Here is a 26,739-nt window from a genome sequence, read left to right as displayed (position 1 = left end):
TAAAATAGATTAGTAGGCCTAAATGTTGATGTTTTTGTCTGTATGATCCATCTGGGCTTCTGTATAATACTTCTGAGTTGTATCTCTCTTCTGCTGTCGTTCTGTTTCATGTGTTCTGCTGCCTTCTTGTGGACAGAAAAACAAATGGCAAAAGACACCACAACATTTTACAAAATCTGACTGTCTTTACTTCATTAAGAGCTTCAAATGTTGCATTATATGTTAAACTGTGACAATCTTGAGATTTAGGTTTCACAGGACACAAACATTTTGCTTTCATGTCCTGAAAATTGTATTAAAGTGTATTGATTAATATTGTTCGGAGTCATGAATGTTTATGGCTGGGGTTTCAGAGGATATTTGCATTACTTGTTTTGCTGATCATCATGAAAAGACAATAACTAAATGCAGGTCAATATATATCTAATTGCAGGCTGTACAGTAAGGTATGGTGGAAGAAGCAGGACATAAGAGTCATTACTCAACAATGCAATAAAGAGCAAATTCATGGAAATATCTCATTTTCACAAAGTACATGGACAATGCTTTCTCTTATACTGCATTAGTTCACGTCCAAAGCCACGATCTTTCCTACATTACTATGAGGCCGGCGGGTGCAAGACAAGCATTTCTGGTTAAAATGTATATTTTCTTAGAAAATAACTGATTGTTTGGCTAGATTATCCCCTTATTTCTTGACTGGGACCGTGTAGAGCCCTTTGAAACAGCATTGAAATTATATTTCAAACTGAGCACCATTGAAGTCCACTATATGGAGAAAAATCCTGGAAAGTTTTGCTCTGTAAACTTAATTTCTTTGCGACTGAAGAAAGAAAGTCATGAACATCTTGGATGACAAGGAGGTGGGTAAATGATCAGGACATTTTTATTCCGGAAGTGAATTACCCCTTTAATTTGTGTTCTGAAGATCTTACGGGTTTGAGACACATTATCTCAGATAATGCAAACGTTTGGCATCTACCACTTTTGCACCTGATAAACCTCTCTTAATTGTGTCCTCTGCATAATCATTTGGGACCCCTGACACCAATGACTTGTATAGTCACTATATGGGCAAAAGTGTTGTGACACCCTCTTCTTTAGAACAGAAGAACGCACTAACAAAACTGTGGCAACAAAGATGGAAACATAATTCATGTATTTAAAAATTGTATTTCCATCTCTGTTGTAACAGTTTTGAAAGTGTCTAAAATGACTGAACCCTCATGTACAAGTCATTGGTGTTTGGTGATGAGTTTCTGGCTCAAGGTCTGCATATAAAGTCACACCAGAAGTGTTCAGCTGGGATCAGGACTTGTCTTTCTTCAGACCAGTCAAGTTCTTCCACACTGACTCAATCAATCATGTCTTTCTGAACCGTGTCTTATACACAGAGACACTGTCATGTTAGAATAGAAAAGGTCCTGTCCAAACTGTTGCTATAAAATTAGAAGCACACAATTCCCTAGAATATCATTATATGCTTAAACATTAAGATCTGTACTCATAGAAATGACTAAAGTAGTCAAACCTGTTCATTAGAAGGGGTGCCAATACTTTTGGCAATATAGTGTGTATATATTATGAATACTATGTTATACAAATATTATTAATATATTCTACATATGTTTTGCTGTAACAATTATTTTTAATTTAAATTAAAATATTACATGCTTTAATTACGTTTTTCAGTCAGTTATTTATCGAATAAATATTATGTTAGATTTTATGGAGAATTATAACAAAATACATGTTATCAGTTATAAAATGATTACATATTTGAATTATGTCTATTTAATCAATTTAATCTAATTGTATGTATAATGAATAATGTTATAAAAAAATTCTTAAATATATTTTACATATCTCTACCTGTAATTATTAAAGACAAATTAAATTGCATTATTCCCTTCTGTAATTATATGTTTTTTCATTAAATTATTTAACGAATATGTGTCTCTGCAGCACAAAAGCAGTCATCAGTAACACAGGTATATTTGTAGCAATAGCCAACAATACATTGTATGGGTCAAAATTATACATTTATCTTTTATGCCAAAAATCATTAGGATATTAAGATCATGTTCCATGAAGATATTTTGTACATTTCCTACCATAAATATATCATACCCTTCATTTTTGATCAGTAATATGCATTGCTAAGAACTTCATTTGAACAACTTTAAAGGAGATTTTCTCAATATTTAGATTTTTTTGCACCCTCAGATTCCAGATTTTCAAATAGTTGTATCTCAGCCAAATATTGTCCTCTCATAACAAACCATACATCAATGGAAAGATTATTTATTCTGCTCTCAACTTCACAAATTTGACCCTTATGACTGGTTTTGTGCTCCAGGGTCAGAAATATAATATTAAGATTTGTGGAATGATGCTGGTGTATGTTAGAGTGTGTGACCGGTCTCTTCTTCTGTGGTGGTCGGTCTCTATCAGGGATGGGCAGCAGGCCGGGGCAAATGCAATGGCAGCTATAAAGGGCACCAGCTGTTCTCGTGTCCGGAGGGCTGCGGTCTGTTCCTGCCGGTCAGCGAGGTCACGATCCCTCGGTCGTCCAGCGTCAGTGTCCTGTCCCGCGCCGCAGAGTCCAGCCCGCAGCCGCTCGCTGTGGGTCAGAGAGTCTGCTTCACACAGGACCATAGCATCCAGTGCGGGAGCATCCAGTTCTGCGGGCCCCTGCCTGGTCGGACCCCGGCCGCGCTCTTCGTGGGACTCCTGCTGGTGAGTGAGCCACGTCCCTAGGTCAGTGTGAAGTTTACTCAGAAAGGTAACTGTAGGTTTAATGTGTGTGTGTTTAGGATCATCCAGTGGGATCATGGGATGGATATTATAAAAACACCAAACTGTGCTCCATCCCTTCACCTGAGTTAGGAGCTTTACTGCCCCTCTCTAAAGTGACCGCAGATAACGAGTAATGCACCTTATAAAACACATAAAACCATATGAAGTTTGGAATAATTATGAAATTTATGTTTCTGAAAAAAGTCTCTTCTGTTCACCAAGGCTGCATTTATTTCATCAAAAATATTGTGAAATATTATTATTATTATTTAAAATATCTGTTTTAATATCTCTTTTAATTAAATTAAATACTACAATAAATAATTATTACATTAAATAATACTTAATGGTACAATAAAACAATAAATATTATTTACAGTGAATGTAATATTAAATAATTTGGTTAAAATTATATATTGTTTTAATGTAATAATGAAATAAAAATTATTAAAAAAATGTAAATAGTATATTATTTATTTATCATTTGTTTTTTTGTACAGAATGTAGATCTGAGCGGTCTCCTCTGGCTGTAACGAGTCCCAAACCGCTCCCTAAAGTGCCTCTGCTGCTGGTCCCCAGTAAAGCGGCCCCGCAGCCATCCTCGGTCAGCAGAGAGCCATCCTCGACACCGGCCAAGCGTCCGCTGATCCAGCCCTCGATGCTGGAGACGGCCAGAAGAGCCCTGCAGCCTCCATCCTCCTCCGGCCCTAAAGCAGCTCTGAGACCTCCTCCACTCACCACAGCCAAACCTGCTCTGCTGCCGCCCACCGGCACACAGGCCCCGCCCCTGACTCCGCCCACCGACCAGACACGCCCCTCCAATGGCTTCCACGACCTGCCGTCTCCACCGGCCGCTGAGCAGAGGACTGGCTGGAGGTGGGGTCTATGGTGGAGGTGAATGACCCGCCCCTTTTCGGAGTCATTCGCTGGATTGGACAAATCAGCAACATCCTGGAACCAGTGGCTGGAATCGAGCTGGTACACTGACAACACTCAAATACATCAGTATAATAATAATACCATAAAAACAATAGTTATTAATAATAATACAGTTAAATACAAGAAACAACTGTTTTAAACTGTTTTAAAAGAAGAATTTATTTTTGCTAATTAAATATATTCATATTCATTAAAAACAAGTTATATATACACAGTGCCCTCCTTGTCTTTAATGTATTGGTACAGTAAAGACAAAATTGCTCTGTTGGCTGTGGAGTCAAGACATATACAAATATGATTAAAAGATGAATATGAGACAAAACTACAGAATGTCACATTTTATTATTAGCCGTTTCAACACATAGATGTTTTACCAAATAAAAAGAACAGCACTTTTAGAGTTCATCCCACTCATTGATGTGAGCATAAGTATTGGGACAGTTGAACATAAGGCAGATATAAAAGATTAAAAGCTATTATTTAGTTGCAGATCCCTTGCACACAATCACAGCAGTGAGTCTCTGACCCATAGACATCACCAGACTCTTGCTCTCATCCTTTGAAATACTTTTCCCAGCCTTTAATGCAGCCAATCCCAATTGTTGCTTGTTTTGGGGAGTTTCTGCCTTTACTCTCCTCTCCAGCTGGTGAAATTCATGTTCAATCAGATTTAAATCTGGAGATTGACTTGGGCAATCTAACACTTTCCATTTCTTTGCTCTTATAAATTCCTTGACTGAACTGGCAGGGTGTTTTGGGTCATTGTCCTGATGCAATATGAAGCACTTCCCAATGAATCTGGTGGCATTTTCTTGAATATTGGTAGGCAAGATGGTTTTGTACCCTTCCAAATTCATTCTGCTACTGTCATCATACATTAAGTCATCAGTAAAGTTGAGAGGGCCTGTTCCAGAGACAGCCATGCATGCCCATGCCATGACACCACCTCCACCATGCTTTACAGATGAGGCTGTATGCTTGGGATCATTGCAGTTCCCTTTTTACTCCACATTTCTGCTTTCCCATCATGGATGGATGGATAGATAGAATGATGGATGGATGGATATATGGATAGATAGAATGATGGATGGATATATGGATAGATAGAATGATGGATGGATGGATGGATGGATATATGGATAGATAGAATTATGGATGGATGGATGGATATATGGATAGATAGAATGATGGATGGATGGATGGATGGATAGATAGATAAATAGAATGATGGATGGATGGATAGATAGAATGATTGGATGGATGGATGGATGGATAGAAGGATGGATGGATAGAACGATGGATGGATGGATGGATAGAATGATGGATGGATGGATAGAATGATGGATGGATGGATGGATGGATAGAATGATGGATGGATGGATAGAATGATGGATGGATGGATGGATAGAATGATGGATGGATGGATGGATGGATGGATAGAATGATGGATATATGGATGGATGGATGGATAGATAGAATGATGGATGGATAGATAGAATGGTGGATATATGGATGGATGGATAGATAGAAGGATGGATGGATGGATGGATGGATGGATGGATAGATAGATAGAATGGTGGATGGATGGATAGATAGATAGAATGGTGGATATATGGATGGATGGATAGAAGGATGGATGGATGGATGGATAGATAGAATGGTGGATATATGGATGATGGATAGAATAGTGGATATATGGATGATGGATAGAATGGTGGATATATGGATGGATGGATAGAATGGTGGATATATGGATGGATGGATGAATGGATAGATAGAATGATGGATGGATGGATAGATAGATAGAATGATTGATGGATGGATGGATGGATTGATAGAATGATGGATGGATGGATGAATGGATAGATAGAATGATGGATGGATGGATGGATGAATGGATAGATAGAATGTTGGATATATGGATGGATGGATATAATGGTGAATATATGGATGGATGGATAGAATGATGGATATATGGATGGATGGATGGATAGAAGGATGGATGGATGGATGGATAGATAGAATGATGGATATATGGATGGATGGATAGAAGGATGGATGGATGGATGGATGGATAGAATGATGATGGATGGATGGATGGATAGAAGGGATGGATGGATGGATGGATGGATGGATGGATGGATGGATGGATGGATGGATATAATGATGAATATATACATGGATGGATGGATAGAATGATGGATGGATGGATGGATGGATGTATAGAAGGGATGGATGGATGGATGGATGGATAGAATGATGAATATATACATGGATGGATGGATAGAATGATGGATGGATGGATGGATGGATGGATGGATGGATAGAATGATGGATGGATGGATGGATAGAATGATGGATATATGGATGGATGGATGGATATATGGATGGATGGATAGATGGATGGATGGATAGATAGAATGATGGATCGATAGATAGAATGGTGGATATATGGATGGATGGATAGATAGAATGATGGATATATGGATGGATGGATAGAAGGATGGATGGATGGATAGATAGAATGGTGGATATATGGATGGATGGATAGAAGGATGGATTGATGAATGGATGGATGGATAGATAGAATGGTGGATATATGGATGGATGGATAGAATGGTGGATATATGGATGGATAGAATGGTGGATATATGGATGGATGGATGAATGGATAGATAGAATGATGGATGGATGGATGGATAGAATGATGGATGGATGGATAGAATGATGGATGGATGGATGGATGGATGAATGGATAGATAGAATGGTGGATATATGGATGGATGGATAGAATGGTGAATATATGGATGGATGGATAGAATGGTGAATATATGGATGGATGGATAGAATGATGGATATATGGATGGATGGATGGATGGATATATGGATGGATGGATGGATGCATGGATGGATGGATAGATAGAATGATGGATGGATGGATGGATGGATGGATAGAATGATGGATGGATGGATGAATGGATAGATAGAATGGTGGATATATGGATGGATGGATAGAATGGTGAATATATGGATGGATGGATAGAATGATGGATATATGGATGGATGGATGGATGGATGCATGGATGGATGGATAGATAGAATGATGGATGGATAGATAGAATGATGGATGGATAGATAGAATGGTGGATATATGGATGGATGGATAGATAGAATGATGGATATATGGATGGATGGATAGAAGGATGGATAGATAGAATGATGGATATATGGATGGATGGATAGAAGGATGGATGGATGGATGGATAGATAGAATGGTGGATATATGGATGGATGGATAGAAGGATGGATGGATGGATGGATGGATAGATAGAATGGTGGCTATATGGATGGATGGATGGATGGATAGATAGAATGGTGGATATATGGATGGATGGATAGAAGGATGGATGGATGGATAGATGGATGGATAAATGGATGGATGGATGGATAGAATGGTGGATAGATAGATAGATAGATAGATAGATAGATAGATAGATAGATAGATAGATAGATAGATAGATAGATAGATAGATAGATAGATATGTTGTAAAGCACATTCATATATTTATAGAAATTATGTAAATATATAAAAATAAATAATAAATGATCAATTTTATATTAAATATTATTACATATACTCATTAATTATAAACAAATCATACATGTATCTGTGTGTATAAAATATATTTCTATATTCATAAAAATAATTAAATGTAATTTAAATAATTAAATTTCTTAAATAATTCGGTGTCTTTGTATGTCAGATGTGTGTTAACTGAGCTGCTGGTTCTCAGGATCAGGAGTTGTCCGCTGCTACGGATGGCAGTTATCTGGGTGAGCGTTACTTCCACTGTCCTGCTAACAAAGGCCTGTTCGTCAAGCTGAGGAACTGCAGACGTGACTCCAGGTTTCCTGAGCCGGAGCTGCCCATCAATCAGGTCGATCGCTGCAACTCCATCGGTGAGCAGAGCCGTGCTGACATGCTGCTCCCAACACTGCTCGCCCATTCAAAACAGCTTTAAAGTGAAGCGCCTCGAAACACGAGGTCGAAACACTGGGTGAGCGCTGGCCCACTCTCGGCGGTCGCTTGGCGGGGCCTGGCCCTACTGGCCTTGCTGGGCCCCGGTTGGGGGGTGGGGGGCCCTTGGATCTCCGGGCCCAGGGCTCGGTCTGCCCTGGTGTGGTCGGCTGCCGGCGGAGCCTGCGGGCTTGCCGCCACGGCACCCTGGGGTGTCTACACTGTGGCTGTCGGATGTCCCACCTTCGGGCTCTCCTCTGCCCTTTTCTGGGTGGGGGCCGCAGTTGTCCCTGCGGTGGTTCCCCTGGGGGTCCCGTGCCCTGGGGGGCCTCCGGATGTTTGGGGCCTGGGTCTCTTCCATGCCTGCTTCATGCCTTGCGGGATGGGGCTGTTGTTCCCCACACACACACTATTAAACATTTACATGGAGGAACCTTATGAACACAAGCGCGCTCACACACACAGGTGTACACTCAAGCATTCACATTGGTGTAAAAACGGGTGCTCACAGACACACATTGTTCTGATCTGCTGTTGCTTCAAAACTTATTTTGTAATATTAGTTATGCGTGTTGCTCAATAACATTTAACATTTAGAATTTATTGTGATTCATACAGATGTTGGTTGTTGCTGCAGTTTCTCTGATGTTGTGTCTTCTGTTGTTTTCTCTTTTTGTCAGCAGGTATCGAAGCAAATTGTCTGTTTTTTTTTTTTGTTTTGTTTTTTCCTCTCTCTCTCTATCCCCCATTCTCTTTTTTTTCCTCTCTCTCTCTCCCCCTTCTCTGTTGACTTTATCCACAATTTTTTTTTTTTTTTTTTTTTTTTTTTTTTTTCTCTAATTCCTTTTTTTTTTTTTTTTTATTATTATTATTTTTATTATTATCATTATAATTATAATTATTATTTTTTTATTATTATTATTATTATTATTATTTTTTTTTTTTTTTTTTTTTTTTTTCTCTCTCTTGTTTTCTCTGTCCCCTGGTCTTGTCGGTCATAGTATGGTTAAATAAAAGGGTATATAAAATTTAATTAATTAATTAATAAAAAAAAAATAATATAAGAAAAAAAAAAAAAAAAAAAGGCTGTGAATGATGATAGCATAACTACACATACGTACTGTCATGTGTTATCTGTGTTACTGACAGGCCAAGAAAAAAAAAAAAAAAAAAAAAAAAAAAAAAAAAAAGAAACACTGTGTGTCGACGTCAGTTTACAGGGCGGGGCATATCAAGCCACGCCCCCTTTTTTAAAATAGCACATTTGACCGCCACAATCTCATCCATATTCTATAAAATATAGCATTCTGTGTAGAATTCAAATGGGTCCAATACATTTTGTGGTCTGGCGCATGTGATCCGCTCCGTGTATCGTGTCTCTGGACCGGAGGAGACTGTGTCAAAAAAATTAACAAAATAAATAAATGCTGGAATAATGTCCTAAATTCTATAAGGTCTTGATTTAGCAGTTTAATTAATTAAAATAAATCCTAAATACTACTGTATATTAATGCATGATACATAGAATTGCAAAATATGTAATAATGTGTATTATTACAGTAAACATGTTGCAGGAATATTGTCTTAGATACGCATCTGATTTAGCACCAGTGCAGTGTTGTGTGTGCTGAGCGAGTGTGTGTGTGCGTTTCAGCGTTTGCTAACTGGAGCAGTAAGCGTGTGGAGGAGCACACACCTCCTCTGTCCGGTCCAGACGCCCGTCTGACGTATGAGGGCTTCAAGAAGGGTATCCAGGGTCACCTCAACTCCTGCTACCTGGACGCGTCTCTCTTCAGGTGCAGAAGCCTCCGTCTGCCACACGCTCACAGCAGGAGATTATAATAATGTTCATGAAAACAGGCGAGTAATTCAGTGCTGAACATCAAAAACAACCTGATGGAGGGAATTTTGTCCAGAAGCGTCGTTTATCAGAATCACATACGCATCTGCACACAGGGTTATTATAGTTCACTAAAATTAAAACTTTAAATAAAATAAACATCAAGTGAAATAAAGATATAAATAAAATATAAAAAAAACTTGCTAAGGCAACATTTCTCATTTTAATTTAGTTTAAAACTAAAATTAAATACTAAAATAACTACAACTAAAACAATGTTTTTAATTGATAGAATTTAGACACATAAAAAAATGACTACAATTTTAACTAGAATTAAAGTCAAAATAGAAAATATGAAAATACAATCTAATTCAAAATATTAACAAGCTGTATAATAGTGTATACTAAAACAACACCGGGTCAGTATTATCAGTAATTAAAACTAAATCCATTAAAAAACTGTTTTGTTATTTGAAATAAAAATTAAGTGAAATAAAATCAAGTATTAAAAAAAATATTTCAGCTAGTTGCCAAGGCTGTTGTTTTAGCTCAAATTGAAGTACTAAAATAAATAAAATACACAAATTAAAACTAATAGATAAAATGAAGAGTAAAAACTATATAGACATATATTTAAACAGAATAATAAAAATGACAAAAACACACTAAGATTTACTAAAACTAACTAAAATGAAAGCAAAAAATATAAGAATAAACCAATTCAAAACAAACAGTTAATAAAAACCGTAATGGTATATCAATAATACTGGAATAATAACTGCTGACTGCTGTCATAAAAACTTGAAAACAGAAGTTTCAGCATCAGGTTCCCTGCTCTCTACCTCTGATCTGATTATTACTGATGAGGCTTTTTGCTCTGTCTGCTGTTAGTTTATGTGTCGCTAATGCTAATCCGTGTGTGTGTGTGTGTGTCAGTATGTTCTCGTGCTGGAGCTCGTTCGATTGGCTGCTGTTTTGGCCGACTGGAGCTCAGAACAATCCCATCAGTCAAAGCGCTCAGGATCTGCTGCGCTGCGAGATTGTCAACCCTCTGAGGCGGTAAAACACGCATATAACCATATATAACTGTAGGATATCAGAGACTGAATCAGACAATTTTAAGATGCATTAGGACACTGAAACATGAGAAGCTGAGATTCCAGAAAGAGAGGCTCCAAGAAACAGGATATCATAAATCTGTCCGGAGTCCTAGTTCCAACTAGCTGAAGCAAGCCCAACTAACAAGCTCTCTTTCACCAAACAACTTACAACCTTGAGACAAACTAACACTTATTGATAATTCCAATTCAAGAAGGAGACTGTCAAATTTGTTGCAAATAATCAAGACTGATGGTCAAAGAGATGGCCATCACGGGTTCCACGATTGTATTCACAAGCTTCCTTAGACTGACTTCTCCCCCACATAGAATACAGACCAAACCAACATTCCTTCTCTAAAGAACATGCCTCGTTCTCCATAGAACCACATAAAGACTTTCATTTTCAATTTTAATGAAACTAATAATTTCTATGCATAACTGCATATTGTGTATGTAACCCATTTGAATATCCTTGTTTTAATAACTCAATATGTCTTGCTTTTAATAAGTATTGAATGGCTCGAGCCTTAAAGAGACCTATTGCATGTTTAGTATCTATGAGTTTGAGAATTCACGCTTGAAATGTTTCTTCCTGTCAATTCTTTGTCAAATGCATCATAATCTTATTATGAAATCATGTTCAAAAAGCTATACTCTGCCAAAGCCTGTAAAATTCGGACCATGTGACTGATAACAAGCTGATTTATGATGTGAAGAACACACCCTAGCTAAGCAAGGACCGTATCTGGTTGGTCAAGGCGTCCAGATAGGACGGTTCAGAAGCTGAGTTTAAAACCTCAGGACATCCTCCATTCTCTCTCTTGTTTTTTACTCTCTCCAACTCTCGTCCCTCTCACCGCGTGCGTGCTGCTCTTTGAGCATGCTCAGGCCTCATGTGCCATAATGAGAAGGAAAACAACTTAGTCTCATTACATCATTTTATTTTATTATTTTACTTCAGCTTCTTTTCTTTCCGTGGAGTTTCGTGTGTTAATGTAAGCTTGACATAAAGCCCAGCTTCGACTGCACTTCTTCAAACGTCCAGCAAGCCAACGCCCAAGAGACATCACTTCAAAGACTACTGAACTTCCAGCGAATCAGACACTTCGGGGAACCCCCTGTCTGCAACGAGGACACAACCCCGTTACACAGGCAAAACCAGCAAACACACCTCCAGATTCTAACAGGTTCTAATTGGTGTATTTAATATAAATTTTAGCCTCATTGAGAAACTCAAAACGAGGGTTAAATAAGTGATTGATGGTTGTTCAGGTCTATGCAATATAGCACATATTGCTGTAAACTTGGGATTTCATGTTTCCATTCTCTTAAACTCATCCTTTCCTCACTCGCTCTCTTTCTGCAACGTGTGAATGTGTGAATGCTTGTGTTCATGTGTTAGATTAGTTTATGTCTTAGGTTTATATAAATAAAATCTGATTTATATTTTAAAAGAGAAGTATCTTGTGTTTTCTGCTCACAAGTTAATGCCTTAATCTGTCGATTTCGTTACTGTGCTATTTAATAGTGTTTTCACTATAGTTTGGATTTTAATATCCAGTGCAGAGTTTGTCATACGGCTCGTTCAGTGAATCGCCGTAACACTGATTCTGTTCAAATCCCTATAAAATCATAAATGATTCCCTTTGAGCTAAATTAAACTATATTAATATTAATATTATATGTAATAACCTTACATTTATTGGTGGAGAATGCGGGCAGATTAATCTAAATTGTGAGCATAAACCAAGTTATTTCATCTTTTTCTATTGCCGCGGATGAGAGACGAGACTTGTGTGTGTGTGTGTGCGCGTGCGCGTGAGTGACGTCAGCTGCGCGCGCCCCGCTTGAATGAATGAAGACAGCAAAAGAGCTTCTCAAACTGCAGTAAGTGAACTTAAAGTTTGCATCTGAGATCGTACAATAAGGTTGAAATTGAGCGTGTTCCTCTGTTTCTGTAATGCCTGGTTTTATTTATAGCTGAAGTGATGTCCTGCGGGTTCCAGGTCAGTCAGTAGCTATTCTCCTGAATCTCAGTCTGTTAGCAGAACGAAGCTAAACTGCAGTGACTAAACGGGAAATAAATCAGTGGATAAAGAATAGTTTTGAGCGTGTTCCTCAATCCTATTTATCAGAGCCATTATTATTCATAGTTTGATTAGCAGTGCGTGTTCCATTGTCAAATCATCTATGACTCCCTCAGTTAAACATTAGAGAATAATGCTTACCTGTTTGTGTAACGATACACTGTTCACTAAGTGAAGTTAATCTCGCTCAACACTGCGTGTGTCCGGGAGATTTTTAATGGGAGTTTTTAAAAGCTTTATCAAGTAAAGTTTAACTTTGAACCAACAGCGAAGAAAACCTGTTGTGTTTATGTGTCCAGAGAAACTGGCACGGCTTCTAATACACCAGCACTGTATCCCTGCAGCACCAAGCTGCTATTTTAATAAGTTTAACTCTGAACGAACTGAGAGTTTAAGCGCCACATCGCAGAACAACTAAAAGCGGTGTTGTTTATTTGTACAGTGTTGAAATGCGCTGACATTTCATGTAACATGCTTAACTGTACTGGCAATGCAACGTTTGTTTTGGTTTCCACAGTTACGATCGATCGTGACACGGAAGTCTTAACCTACTTCCGGAGCAACTTTGTACTGCGCACGCGCAGCACATCGATGCTGATGTAAACAAACTCATGCTGTTGCTAAGCTAACGAAACGGTTGTTTACCTGGTACAAGTCTATGCTAAAGATTAGCCTCAAAGGTTAGCAGTTAGCATTAACCTCCGGTGGTTTAATACAGTGTGTGTGTTTGGAAAGCTAAAGTGGTTTAACCCTTTAAACACCTCTGAACTAATAGACTTGTTGGTCTTTCTCTTTTTTATTTCTCTAATTTCTCACTTCTTACCACTCATTTGCATTTTACTAGAAAGGGAAATACTAGTTCACAATTATTAATTGTGCCAAATTCAAAATTTAATTAAAACATTGAATTTATTTGGAATCATTCAAATTTCCCTCAGATCATTTCATATGATCGATACTTCTATTATTCTCTTCTGGGCCTAATCATTTTAGATACAAATAAGTCTTGAACTTGGAACGTTTAAGTAAACTTATTCTATCTAATTGATTTATTACCCATATTAATAGATTCTATTCAGACTTATACTCACTCATTACTTTATTGCGTTTTATTCCCTCATTCTTCCTGTTTTGGTTATAGACTTAGCCACTATTTTCTATTTTTATTTACTGATTTTCTCCTTTATTTAATTTCAATTTCACTTTGTCTCACCTGAGCCTTAATAGGAGACAGTGTTATCCCTCACTACGAGTTCAAATAAATTAAAGAGACACATCTCTTGCACCCAAAATTTTATTTTTGTTGATTAGTTGTGGAGCAACTGACAACAACTCGTAGTCGGCATAACTGCTTGCTAGTGGACCCGATCCACTCGATTTACTGTCTCTTTCTCTTCTCTCCTGTTCTCTCCTGCTTTCTTTCATCTTCACTTTTCACATTTGTGGGGACCTGTAAGAACCATCAATCAATTCTAAGTGAATGAGATACACAAGCTTGTCAAAAAGACTAATCATCTTTACGAATTTGATTGTAATCGTTCTTCCTAACCTCCCTACATTAAAAACGCAATCAAAATTTTAACATCTCATGCAACGCTGAGATCAATTTTAATAGAGACGTTTTGAGCAACCGTTGCCTTCGCAGCCTCCCTGGTGAGCGGTCCAACTGTAAGGTGTACGTTGTCAATCCTGTCAGACTAAAAAGAGATATCAGAATTATTATTATATTCATCTGTCGAGAACAGAGATTTAATAATATTGTTTGCCTCTTGATAACATTTAATTGAAAGAAAAAAAAAACATTTTAATAAATAATTTCTCATTTAAAAAAAAAAGGAATTGTTTATTTTAGTTGAATTTGCTTTTCACCTGTTTCTCTCTTTCCCCTCTTCCTCATTAGAGTGACGAAGTCTTCACATCTTTAGTCTACCACCTAGACACTCTGCGACCAACACAGTCATCACCACGCTACACTAGTGGTTCAAAATCACTAACACAACACTTAGTTGCATCACCTACACATAGGCTTTTACTCCACACAGATCTGTGTCAGTCTCTCTTCTCCCTTGCGTGCCAACATGCCGCAGACTGCAAACCCCTTTGCACAAGGGGAAGATGGGAACACTTGGCTGAGAGGCACGACAGACAGCCTCACCCCCAAGACCCTTGAACTGGTATTATTTCTAATAATAATCCTAAGCCTGAGAAGATTCCTGACACAAGATTCAAGCCAGAACAACAACCACGAGGAGCTAGTCAAAATCTCCAGCTCTCTAAGCTATGCCTTCACAACCCAGCTGAAACTGAGTGACAAGCACGTCACCCACCTTCAAGAGGAGCTGACACGTGTTCAACGCCGCATTGACAAGCTGGAAGTGAAAGTTCAAGATCAACACAAAGCACCCAACGAGAGGGAGCAGGAATCAACGGAACAAGTTAAGGAGCTCCAAGCAGCCCTGACAGCAGCTCAGCTCGACCAACAACATGCAAAGGCTGCCCAGAAAGACCTGGTAAACAGACTCCAGTATGCTGAACAGCTCCTAGAGAAAGCCAAGAATGACATCAGCGACAAGAATGCTGAAGTCAGTGCCTTGAAAGACCACCTTGAAAGGTACAGCTCTAAAATAGACAATCTGACCCAACAAATAGACGATACCAACGATCAGCTCTACATGGTCAGAAAAGAACTTAAACATGCTAATGAGCAGAAACAAGAGCCAAGGCGAGAGAAACAGCTCTCAGCCTCACCTCTGCTGAGCAGAGCAGAGTCCCACATCCAAGAACTGGTATACAGCGAAAGAAGCGAAGAGCCACAACCCAAAACCTCACCTGCCTTCGCCACAGAACTCTTTCCTGTCAACGAAAGAAAACCTCCCATCCAAGCAGACCTCGGAGCTGCACATGGGATGACCATCAAAGACCTCGACAAGCTGTCTAAAAACATCAGCAAGTTCAACCCGAACTCCACAGAGGGCCACACCATTCAGGCCCATCTTCAAGATATCGACTTCTATCTGGAAATGAGACCTCATGTGACTGACAGAGACAGGTTATACCTCCTTAGAGCCACGTCCAGTTCCGAGGTACGAAACTTTCTAGATCGACAGCCCAGTCGAACGAAGTCAGACTACCAGCTACTTCGTGAAGTCCTGATTAAAGAATTTACAGACTCTGAATCTGAACATGGACTGTTAACTGCCTTAGAAACCAAACAAGGTCGACAAGAGGCTCCACAAGCTTACTACAACCGACTCCGACAAGCCTACTTCGGTGCACACAACGAACCTGACCTTGAAGAGGATGTGAACTTCAAAAGCCTCTTCCTAAGAAATCTGCACCCTGGAGTCAGCCACCATCTAGGCGTCATGGCCTGTCCACGCTCCATGACCACCCAACAGTTGCGTGACCTAACACAGAAGGCCTACAACAAGCAGAAGATGGCCTCAAAGAAAGGTAACACAACCTCCACACTCTTGAACTCTGGCAACAAAGACTCAAGCTTTGCACTGGACGACACCCAGTTGCATCACAACACCAGAGTCCTCCATCAAGAGTACAGAGAACGTGACCCCCATGTCCACGACAGCTACCAGCCACGCTTCTCAAGAAACCACAACAACTGGAAACCTAACCAGACATTCAAAGGTAATCGCCTGACTCATCCAAGAGCGACTCGTGTGGGTAAGCGACAACGAAACCCACCTCAGCACCACTCAGACATGCACAGTGCTGAGTATGCACAAGAACAAGACAGCTTACCATCAGAAGACATGGAACAAGTCATGAAACAACTGAACGAGTTCCTTCAAGATAAGCTGAACACGGATGACTGCAAAATTGAGTCATGCTCGCTGTGACCAGCGACAGAACGGAAGGCCGGTGATCACATGGTACAACACCATATCAGAGATGACAAGCACCTGTTCAACAACCACCCAGAATGAACAAGTCTCTCACGGCCAACCACTGATGAAAACTGAGGTACCAGAGAACATCACCTCAGTCACCCATCACTCACTAGCAAACTGCTAAATGAACTTAAACTTCAAGAACCACATTCATGTCTGTGCAACAGCAACCACCAAAGCACAGAAGGTCAGAAGGTCTGCCACATCCAGAAGGCAGCACAAGAGGAATGCAACATAGGAGACGAAGTTTGCATCCCAGCTTCACACAGCCATGCCAAACTACCTCCGACTGTCTGCTAAAGAACTTCCTGCCTTGCTGGACTGACTCCCATTAGATCATGGACACGCCCTCATCCACGCCAAGGATGCAGAGAGCCAGTCTTCACTGACATACCAGAAAAGGGGGGAGACAACACAGACTGAAACAGATCTGACCACACCTACACTACACCACTAACACACATTACATTACCTATACCCAGAGGTAACCACATCTACTGATAACACATTCCACAAACATATTCTTCTCACAGGTAGAATATACAAATTGGAGCATAACATGAAGTTACATACACCACCATGAAGAAACATGCAGCTATCCTCACAATAGGTAGAGCACCTGACACTAAGTTAAGGTACATTACTTCCTAGCTGCACATGACATCCTAGCTCAACAGAAGTTGCAAACCACGCTAGGAAAACCCACAGCAGCTTTGTTTTGTTCTTCTTTCACCTATACTTTTCCTTCCCCTCTTTCTTTAGTAGGTGAAACACCTAGACACCCTGCAAGGGTCAAAGGTCTGATATTAGGATTGACTCGTCACACCTAATATCCGCAAGCCACTCTAAACTGAATGGAAGCCAGAGAGCTCCATGCACGATAGGTCAATTCATTTTACCACAAATGATGCCACCAGAAACTAAAGGTGAACATTCTTAAGTTAAGACAACTTAGAAGGAACAAACAAATTTAATCACAAAACTTGATCAAAGAATCAAAGTATTCAACCGAATTAGAACAACAATTTCCAAATTGAGTTGTTCAATTTACTAAACCATATTGACTAATTGAATATAACCGTCTGTACCTCAAATAACCTGAGGACCTGCACCAATACAGTAACTGTTATGGAGGTGTTGTCTTGTTGTTTGCTGTGTTCTTGTCTGCTTCTTCTGCCTTTGTGTTTCCAGCGCTCGACGACGTCTTCAACTAAACACCTCGCCGATCGAAAGGGGGAGATGTAGGATATCAGAGACTGAATCAGACAATTTTAAGATGCATTAGGACACTGAAACATGAGAAGCTGAGATTCCAGAAAGAGAGGCTCCAAGAAACAGGATATCATAAATCTGTCCGGAGTCCTAGTTCCAACTAGCTGAAGCAAGCCCAACTAACAAGCTCTCTTTCACCAAACAACTTACAACCTTGAGACAAACTAACACTTATTGATAATTCCAATTCAAGAAGGAGACTGTCAAATTTGTTGCAAATAATCAAGACTGATGGTCAAAGAGATGGCCATCACGGGTTCCACGATTGTATTCACAAGCTTCCTTAGACTGACTTCTCCCCCACATAGAATACAGACCAAACCAACATTCCTTCTCGAAAGAACATGCCTCGTTCTCCATAGAACCACATAAAGACTTTCATTTTCAATTTTAATGAAACTAATAATTTCTATGCATAACTGCATATTGTGTATGTAACCCATTTGAATATCCTTGTTTTAATAACTCAATATGTCTTGCTTTTAATAAGTATTGAATGGCTCGAGCCTTAAAGAGACCTATTGCATGTTTAGTATCTATGAGTTTGAGAATTCACGCTTGAAATGTTTCTTCCTGTCAATTCTTTGTCAAATGCATCATAATCTTATTATGAAATCATGTTCAAAAAGCTATACTCTGCCAAAGCCTGTAAAATTCGGACCATGTGACTGATAACAAGCTGATTTATGATGTGAAGAACACACCCTAGCTAAGCAAGGACCGTATCTGGTTGGTCAAGGCGTCCAGATAGGACGGTTCAGAAGCTGAGTTTAAAACCTCAGGACATCCTCCATTCTCTCTCTTGTTTTTTACTCTCTCCAACTCTCGTCCCTCTCACCGCGTGCGTGCTGCTCTTTGAGCATGCTCAGGCCTCATGTGCCATAATGAGAAGGAAAACAACTTAGTCTCATTACATCATTTTATTTTATTATTTTACTTCAGCTTCTTTTCTTTCCGTGGAGTTTCGTGTGTTAATGTAAGCTTGACATAAAGCCCAGCTTCGACTGCACTTCTTCAAACGTCCAGCAAGCCAACGCCCAAGAGACATCACTTCAAAGACTACTGAACTTCCAGCGAATCAGACACTTCGGGGAACCCCCTGTCTGCAACGAGGACACAACCCCGTTACACAGGCAAAACCAGCAAACACACCTCCAGATTCTAACAGGTTCTAATTGGTGTATTTAATATAAATTTTAGCCTCATTGAGAAACTCAAAACGAGGGTTAAATAAGTGATTGATGGTTGTTCAGGTCTATGCAATATAGCACATATTGCTGTAAACTTGGGATTTCATGTTTCCATTCTCTTAAACTCATCCTTTCCTCACTCGCTCTCTTTCTGCAACGTGTGAATGTGTGAATGCTTGTGTTCATGTGTTAGATTAGTTTATGTCTTAGGTTTATATAAATAAAATCTGATTTATATTTTAAAAGAGAAGTATCTTGTGTTTTCTGCTCACAAGTTAATGCCTTAATCTGTCGATTTCGTTACTGTGCTATTTAATAGTGTTTTCACTATAGTTTGGATTTTAATATCCAGTGCAGAGTTTGTCATACGGCTCGTTCAGTGAATCGCCGTAACACTGATTCTGTTCAAATCCCTATAAAATCATAAATGATTCCCTTTGAGCTAAATTAAACTATATTAATATTAATATTATATGTAATAACCTTACAATAACATCTCCAGTCACTGTAGCAGTGAGAGATGTTCATTTCTCTCTCTGTGTGTGTGTGTGTGTGTGTGTGTGTCCTGCAGGTACGGATACGTGTGTGCCAGTAAAACCATGGCCTTACGTAAACTACTGAAAGCAGAAACAGCAGATTCGGGATTTACCACCGAGGAGAAAGGTGTGTGTTCGTGTGTGTGTGTGTGTGAGTGTCCCTCTGTGTGTGTGTGTGTGTCCCTATCTATGTATGTGTGTGTGTGTGTCTCTCTCTATATGTGTGTGTGAGTGTCTGTGTCTGTGTGTGTGTGTGTGTGTCCCTCTGTGTGTGTGTGTGTGTCTCTCTCTATATGTGTGTGTGTGTCTCTCTCTATATGTGTGTGTGTGTGTGTGTGCGTGCGAGTGTGTGTCTGTGAGCATGCATGCGTGTGTGAGTGAGATTTTTTTCAGTTCTATTTTATTTGTTCAGTTGGTATTTTATTCCAGTTTTGAAAAAATCAGTGACCGTTTAATAGCTTGTGTTTGTGTGTGTGTGTTTGTCCCTCTATGTGTGTGTGTGTGTGTGTGTGTGTGTGTGTGTGTGCGCGTGCGAGTGTGTGTCTGTGAGCATGCATGCGTGTGTGAGTGAGATTTTTTTCAGTTCTATTTTATTTGTTCAATTGGTATTTATTCCAGTTTTGAAAAAATCAGCGACCGTTTAATAGCTTGTGTTTGTGTGTGTGTGTTTGTCCCTCTCTATGTGTGTGTGTGTGTGTGTGTGTGTGTCTGTCTCTCTCTCTATATATGTGTGTGTGTGTGTGTCCCTCTCTGTGTGTGTGTGTGTGTGTGTGTGTGTCTCTCTCTCTATATGTGTGTGTGTGTGTGTGTCCCTCTCTCTGTGTGTGTGTGTGTGTGTGTGTCTCTCTCTCTATATGTGTGTGTCCCTCTCTCTGTGTGTGTGTGTGTGTGTGTGTGTGTGTTCAGATCCAGAGGAATTCCTCAACCAGCTTTTCCTGCTTCTCCGGGTCGAGCCACTGCTGAAGATCAGGTGTGTGTGTGTGTTCTGAAGCATTAGTGAGCAGTAAACAAACACTACATGACATCCTCATCACTAGCTGCGTTTACATGGACCCTAATAATCTGATCGAAATAGGACTAGAAGCATAATCGGAATAAAAAAGTCACATGTAAACACGTCAGTCGGATTGAATTGGCCAGATTTTATCGGATTGTAAATGGTGGTTTATTCCTTTTGTAATCCGAGCGAGAGGACATGTAAACACTTGATTGGATTGAAACCCGAAACTGGAAAGAACTGCGCATGTGCAATGACATAAAAATAGCGTTATAATGCATGATGTGCAGAACAAGCTGCTCTTCAGTGAAAAAAAGTGTCATTAATGAGTTTCAGTCATTCTAAAATGCTGCTTTCACTCAGCGTCTGTGAAGTGGAGCAGGACAATGTCCCAACAGTCCTTGTTGAAGACTCTCGCAATCTGTTAATGTGCCGGTCGCTAATTAGGACCCGAAGTAGTTAAATATCAAGTGCTTTTTAAAACAATACGTGACAACAGCGGGAAACTCTGTATATTCATGCAGTGTGCACATGTCAAAAGATTTAATCCGAAGACATTACCGTTGAAGACATCACCGCCGATGACTCTATGTCCTTGGCAGCGTCAGACACAGAACCCTGCTCAACCCACGAGGCCGAAGCCGGATGGCAAACTCATCCGTGTCCTGTCTAAGGCTGTAGAGGATATGGGTCTCGAGTGGTCGGCTCCGGAAGAGCCCGCCCACGGCCTATTGGATGAGTGGTACCTGCTGGGAAGCCATCAACAGTTCTCTCGCCAATACTTCGCCCTGCCCCGTTCTTGCAAGCAGTTCATGAAGAACTCACCAAGACATGGCGCGCTCCCTACCCAGCACGGGTTAATTCCTCCACTGCAGCAGCCCTCACCACCGTTGATAGCGCTGACGACTGAGGATACAGCAAGCTCGCCCCTCTGGAAGAGGTAGTCGCTGCTCATCTGTGCCCGCCATCTGCCCTGGGTTTGAAGGCCCATGCAGCGCATCCCTCAAGCCCTGCAGGGACCACCTTGGCGCTAGCCAACAGGGCATATGCAGCAGCCGGTCAGGCCAGATCGGCGCTGCATACGATGGCGGTATTCAGGTGTTTCAGTCCAAACTATCGACAAGACTATGGCTAGTTTGGTGGTGCTGGAACGCCATCTCTGACCCCCGCCACCCAGTCGGCAAAGCCTCAGCTTCAGTGGAATTTCGATCCTGGGCTTCAGTAGCACTCCCGGATGGCGAAGCGTTTCCCATTTTTTGAAGCGTCAAGATCCCCGCCCTCGAGTAGTGCTGGACCCTGAGCCTCCTAAGCCGTCCTGATCCAGCAGAGAGGAAGAGGAGGGGTTCCCCACAGGGACCCACATAGCGGACCCACATACTCAAAAGAGCAAATTTCCACTTCACACTTTCTCACAAGCAATAATTTTCCTGCCTTCTTGTGGCAAGCTTTTTTCCGCAAAAATAGTCCCCCTCGCATCGGCTTGGGCAGCCATACCAGGTGTGTCGAGTTGGGTTCTAAACACAATTCAGTGAGGCTACTCGTTTAAGTTTGCTTGCAGGCCACCTCGCTTTAGAGATGTTATTCAAACTTCTGTCTTGGACAATGAAGCCCTCGTTCTCCGACAAGGAGTACAGACACTATTTGAGAGTAAGGCTTTTTCAGCCGCTACTTCGTTCTACAGCCGTTCCAAAGAGAGATGGCGGGCTCAGACCCATTCTGGATCTCGGACATCTAAACCGCTTGCTATGCACCAGACGTTCAAGAGGTTCACTATCAAACAGATCCTCGTGCACATTTGCCCCGAGGACTGGTTTTTGACAGTGGACCTGAAAGATACATACTTTCACATCCACATAGCCCCCCATCACAAACCGTTTTTGAGATTTGCGTTCAAGGGAGTAGCCTATCAGTATGCAGTCCTTCCGTTTGGACTGTCTCTGGCCCTGTGCACTTTTACGAAGTGCATAGTCATGGCTCTTTCCCATCTGAGACGGATAGGAATCCGCATATTAAACTACCGTGATGATTGGCTGGCCCTAGCCAGGTCAGAACGGGAATTGGCCGCTCACAGAGAGCTGCTACTCAGCCACTTAAGAGAATATGGTTGATGATCAAACCATAGAAGAGTCATCTATTACCGAGACCGCAAGCTGTCTGTCTGTATCGTGCCAGAACAAACCCTGACTATTTAGCAATTAGTGGCATCTCTCAAACTGGGAATGATATGTCCCCTGAAGGTTTTTCAGTGGTTACTCTGCCTCATGGCGGCCGGCGCCTCTGTAATACCTCTAGGCCTGCTCCCCATGCGGCCGTTTCCGTTTTGGCTCAAGGCCTGTGTTCCATCCTGCGCCTGGCTTCTGGGACGGTTTTGTGTCAGGGTAAACCAACAGGGTCAGAGCTGTGGCACGCTAGACAACCTCTCGCCTGTTTCAAACGGGTGTGCGGTTAGGACTGACCTCCAGAAGGGGCGCCCGGTTGTAGGGCAATCTGGCTTTATCACTGCCAGTCATAAAGCAGCGACTCTCCCACTGGATAGTGGACGCAATAGCCTTGGCTTATGCCTCAGAAGGCTTGCAATGCCCTATAGATGTGAGGGCCCACTCCACAAGGGGAATCGCTTCCTCCTGTGCTTGGTCCAGCGGGTTTTCTATTGGTGAGATTGACTGGTTGGCGGCCGCACATCGCCGTCCACATTTGCCAGATTTTACAATTTAGACATCCCTGCCCTTCAGGCGTGGATTCTTTCTGTTTGACTGCCATTCTTTCCCCCCCTTGGGCGACGCTGGTTATATCTGTGCTTCTCAGCTACTAGCTTGGGGCACATTCAGTGTGCTCATGTTCCTAGGAGTCCTGGCTATAAATAGCTCTTGGTGATTTTGATCTGTATGATAATGTTTGTATTTTTTTACAGTAACCCTGACTCGTGTGTGTGTGTGTGTGCAGGTCTGTGAGTCAGAAGGCACAGGAGTGTTTCATCTATCAGCTCTTTCCTCCGTCCGTCTCTCTGTCGTCTCCTCCGCTGTCTCCGGTTTCTCCTGCTCTCTCTCCGCTGGTGTCTCTGGGGCTCCTGCGTGTGTCCAGCGTTCAGACGCTGCTCGAGTCCTCCTTCATGCACTCGGGACTCAAGCTCACGGAGGTGACCCCACACACACACACACACACATATCTAGTCATCACATATACAGTGTGAGATATACAGACGTTCCTGTTGTTTTCTCCAGGCTCCGTCCTGTTTGCCGCTCCTGATGCCCAGATTCGGTAAAGAGTTCAAGATGTTTGATGCCATCCTGCCCTCTCTGAGCCTCGACATCACCGACCTGCTGGACGAGAGTAATCATATTATTAATTAATTCATTATTTATTTGTTTTACATTTTATGAATTATAATTTATGAATATTTTTATTATTCAATTACCTATTGTTAATTTTCATTTGTTGATTTTTTTTTTCCATTATTTTCATTTATTGTCATTATTTATTTTCTTATAATTTAGTTCTGTAGTATTTTAAGTACTTAGTATTCTTTATTGTATGATTAGTTTATAGTAAATAGCATAAAATGTATACATGTATATATGTGTATGTATGATTTTGAAAATCTTTGTATGTGTGCGCAGCTCTGCGTCAGTGCAGTATCTGTCAGTCGGTGGCGAAGTGGGAATGTCTGCAGTGTTACGAGGATGTTGACATCACACCTGGACAGTTAAAACAGTACTGCAACACCTGTAACACACAGGTAACACACATACTAATACACACTCACACACACTAGGGGTGTGCAATATGCTATAATATTGTATTTGTTGTTTTAACAATGTACGATTTGACATTATGGAGTACCGGTATATTGCGAAAACCAAACAAGACGCACCTACAGAGCGCATGCATACATCACGTGATGAAGTCTAGTAGGTTAGACTAGTGTGTGTGTACATTTACAGTGCTTTCTTTCACTGTATGATTCAGTCTATTAAAATACGTTTAGAGTGATCACAAAATTCAAGATATGGGGGCAGAAAATTTATATCATTTCATATAGTTAATCAATATGAAACGATGTTACAACCCCTTGGCTCAAGGAGCAGCAACATAAATGGAGAGGCCATACCACATGATCAAATTTGCACATAAGTATTTTAATTATAAAACAGACACAACTACATTTAAAATAACAGAAAAAAACTACATATACAAAAACCACAACATCAAGCCTTGGACTGGAGAGGAGGAAAAGTCAGCATGTCCACCAAGCCGCGAGACCAGCAGAGACCAAACCCAATTGTTCCCTTTCCTTTCTTCTCTCTCATCAGGGTGAAAACCAGCATCTTAAAAGCAGCCTGGTTAATCAACCAATTTTCCACACCTGTGACACAATTAACCTGGAGACACAAAAAGTGTTACCTAGAGACACCTGCTGGACAAAATAAAGTACCACAGCCCCTTGGATCATCACAAACGAGGAGTGACTTTTTTCCCTAAAAATCTGCATAATTATATATGTGACCCTGGAGCACAAAAGCAGTCATCAGTAACACAGGTATATTTGCAGCAATAACCAACAATACATCGTATGGGTCAAAATTATAAATTTTTCTTTTATGCCAAAAATCATTAGGATATTAAGTAAAGATCATGTTCCATGAAGATATTTTGTACATTTCTTACCGTAAATATATCAAAACTTCATTTTTAAATAGTAATATGCATTGCTAAGAATTCATTTGAACAACTTTAAAGGAGAATTTCTCAATATTTAGATTTTTTTTGTACCCTCAGATTCCAGATTTTCAAATAGTTGTATCTCAGCCAAATATTGTCCTATCCTATCCTTTCAGATGATGTAAATTATAAATCTCAATAAAAAAAAAAAATGACTTTATGGTTTTATGCTCCAGGGTGATATTGAACTGTATATTCTATCGCCCTACACCTAACCCTACCCCTCACAGGAAACTTTGTGCAGCTCTCTCAAAAAAACTCATTCTGTATGATTTATAAGCTTGTTTACACATAGGGACCTCGATTTAGGTGCCCACAGTGACACGAGTCCCCATGAGTCTGTAATCAGGTTTAAGTCCCCACCAGGATATATAAACCTGTATACACACACACACACACACACACACACTCACTCTCTCTCTGTGTCAGGTTCATGCTCATAAGAAGCGTCAGACGCATCGGCCGGTGGAGGTGCGAGGGCCCTGGGGCTGCTGGGAAGGGCCGGTTCATGGGACCCGGCAGCTGATGGATCTGTTTGCCGTCACCTGCATCGAGACGAGCCACTACGTCAGCTTCGTCAAACATGGCCCCGGGGCCACGGACTGGCTCTTCTTCGACAGCATGGCCGACCGAGAGGGTAACGATTCATTATAGTATTCATATTTAAATGCATTTATTATTATTTCTTTTTAATCATATCAAAAGTATGTATTAAATAAATTATTATTTGCATCTTTTAATTTTTTGTCTTTATTGTGATTTGTGTAATTTTATCTTAATACATTATTTCTTTTATTTATTGTTATATTTATTTTTTATGTTGCTTTAATGCTCATTTTCTTTGAAAAATTGGGGCTAAACAGGCGGTGATGTAGAATCGGTGGGAGGGGCTAAACAGGCGGCGATGTAGAAGCAGGCGTTGATCATCTGGCAGACTGCCTTCAATATAAGCTGTTTTTAGACTAACGACAAAGTTTTGAGTTCTGAAATTTGCAGGATGTTTTTATAGTACAATGACCTCTTATATGTCAAAAGATCAAGGGAATTTTGATATCTCCGTTCATGACTGTGTGTGTGTGTGCAGGAGAAGAGAACGGCTTTAACGTGCCGCAGGTGCGCTCGTGTCCGGAGGTGGGTCGTTATCTCAGTCTGTCTGTGGAGGAAATCTCTCGTCTGGACGCCTCGTCGCTCAGAGATCCTGTCCGCCGTTTACTGTGTGACTCCTACATGTGTCTCTACCACTGCCCTCAGCTCTCGCTCTACAAATAACACACACACACACACATCACACACACACACACACACACACACACACACTCACATCACGCTGCAGT

The 26,739-nt window shown here is 40.7% G+C and overlaps 1 pseudogene across 1 annotated transcript; it reads left to right on the top strand.

Annotated features, from left to right (window-relative positions):
- Positions 1-839: 839 nt before the first annotated feature.
- LOC306876845 (ubiquitin carboxyl-terminal hydrolase CYLD-like) lies at positions 840-26,739 on the top strand (annotated as a pseudogene). The gene is made up of 14 exons (XR_013785782.1): positions 840-863; positions 2,455-2,739; positions 2,817-2,929; positions 3,307-3,777; positions 7,533-7,698; positions 9,411-9,552; positions 10,533-10,655; positions 19,725-19,816; positions 20,596-20,659; positions 23,630-23,822; positions 23,908-24,016; positions 24,304-24,422; positions 25,835-26,042; positions 26,490-26,739. The product of XR_013785782.1 is annotated as a ubiquitin carboxyl-terminal hydrolase CYLD-like (transcript).

Source organism: Barbus barbus, assembly GCF_936440315.1.
Source record: "Barbus barbus genome assembly, chromosome: 2".
Taxonomy (NCBI): Eukaryota; Metazoa; Chordata; class Actinopteri; order Cypriniformes; family Cyprinidae; genus Barbus; species Barbus barbus.
This window is presented reverse-complemented; position numbering and strand designations above follow the sequence as displayed.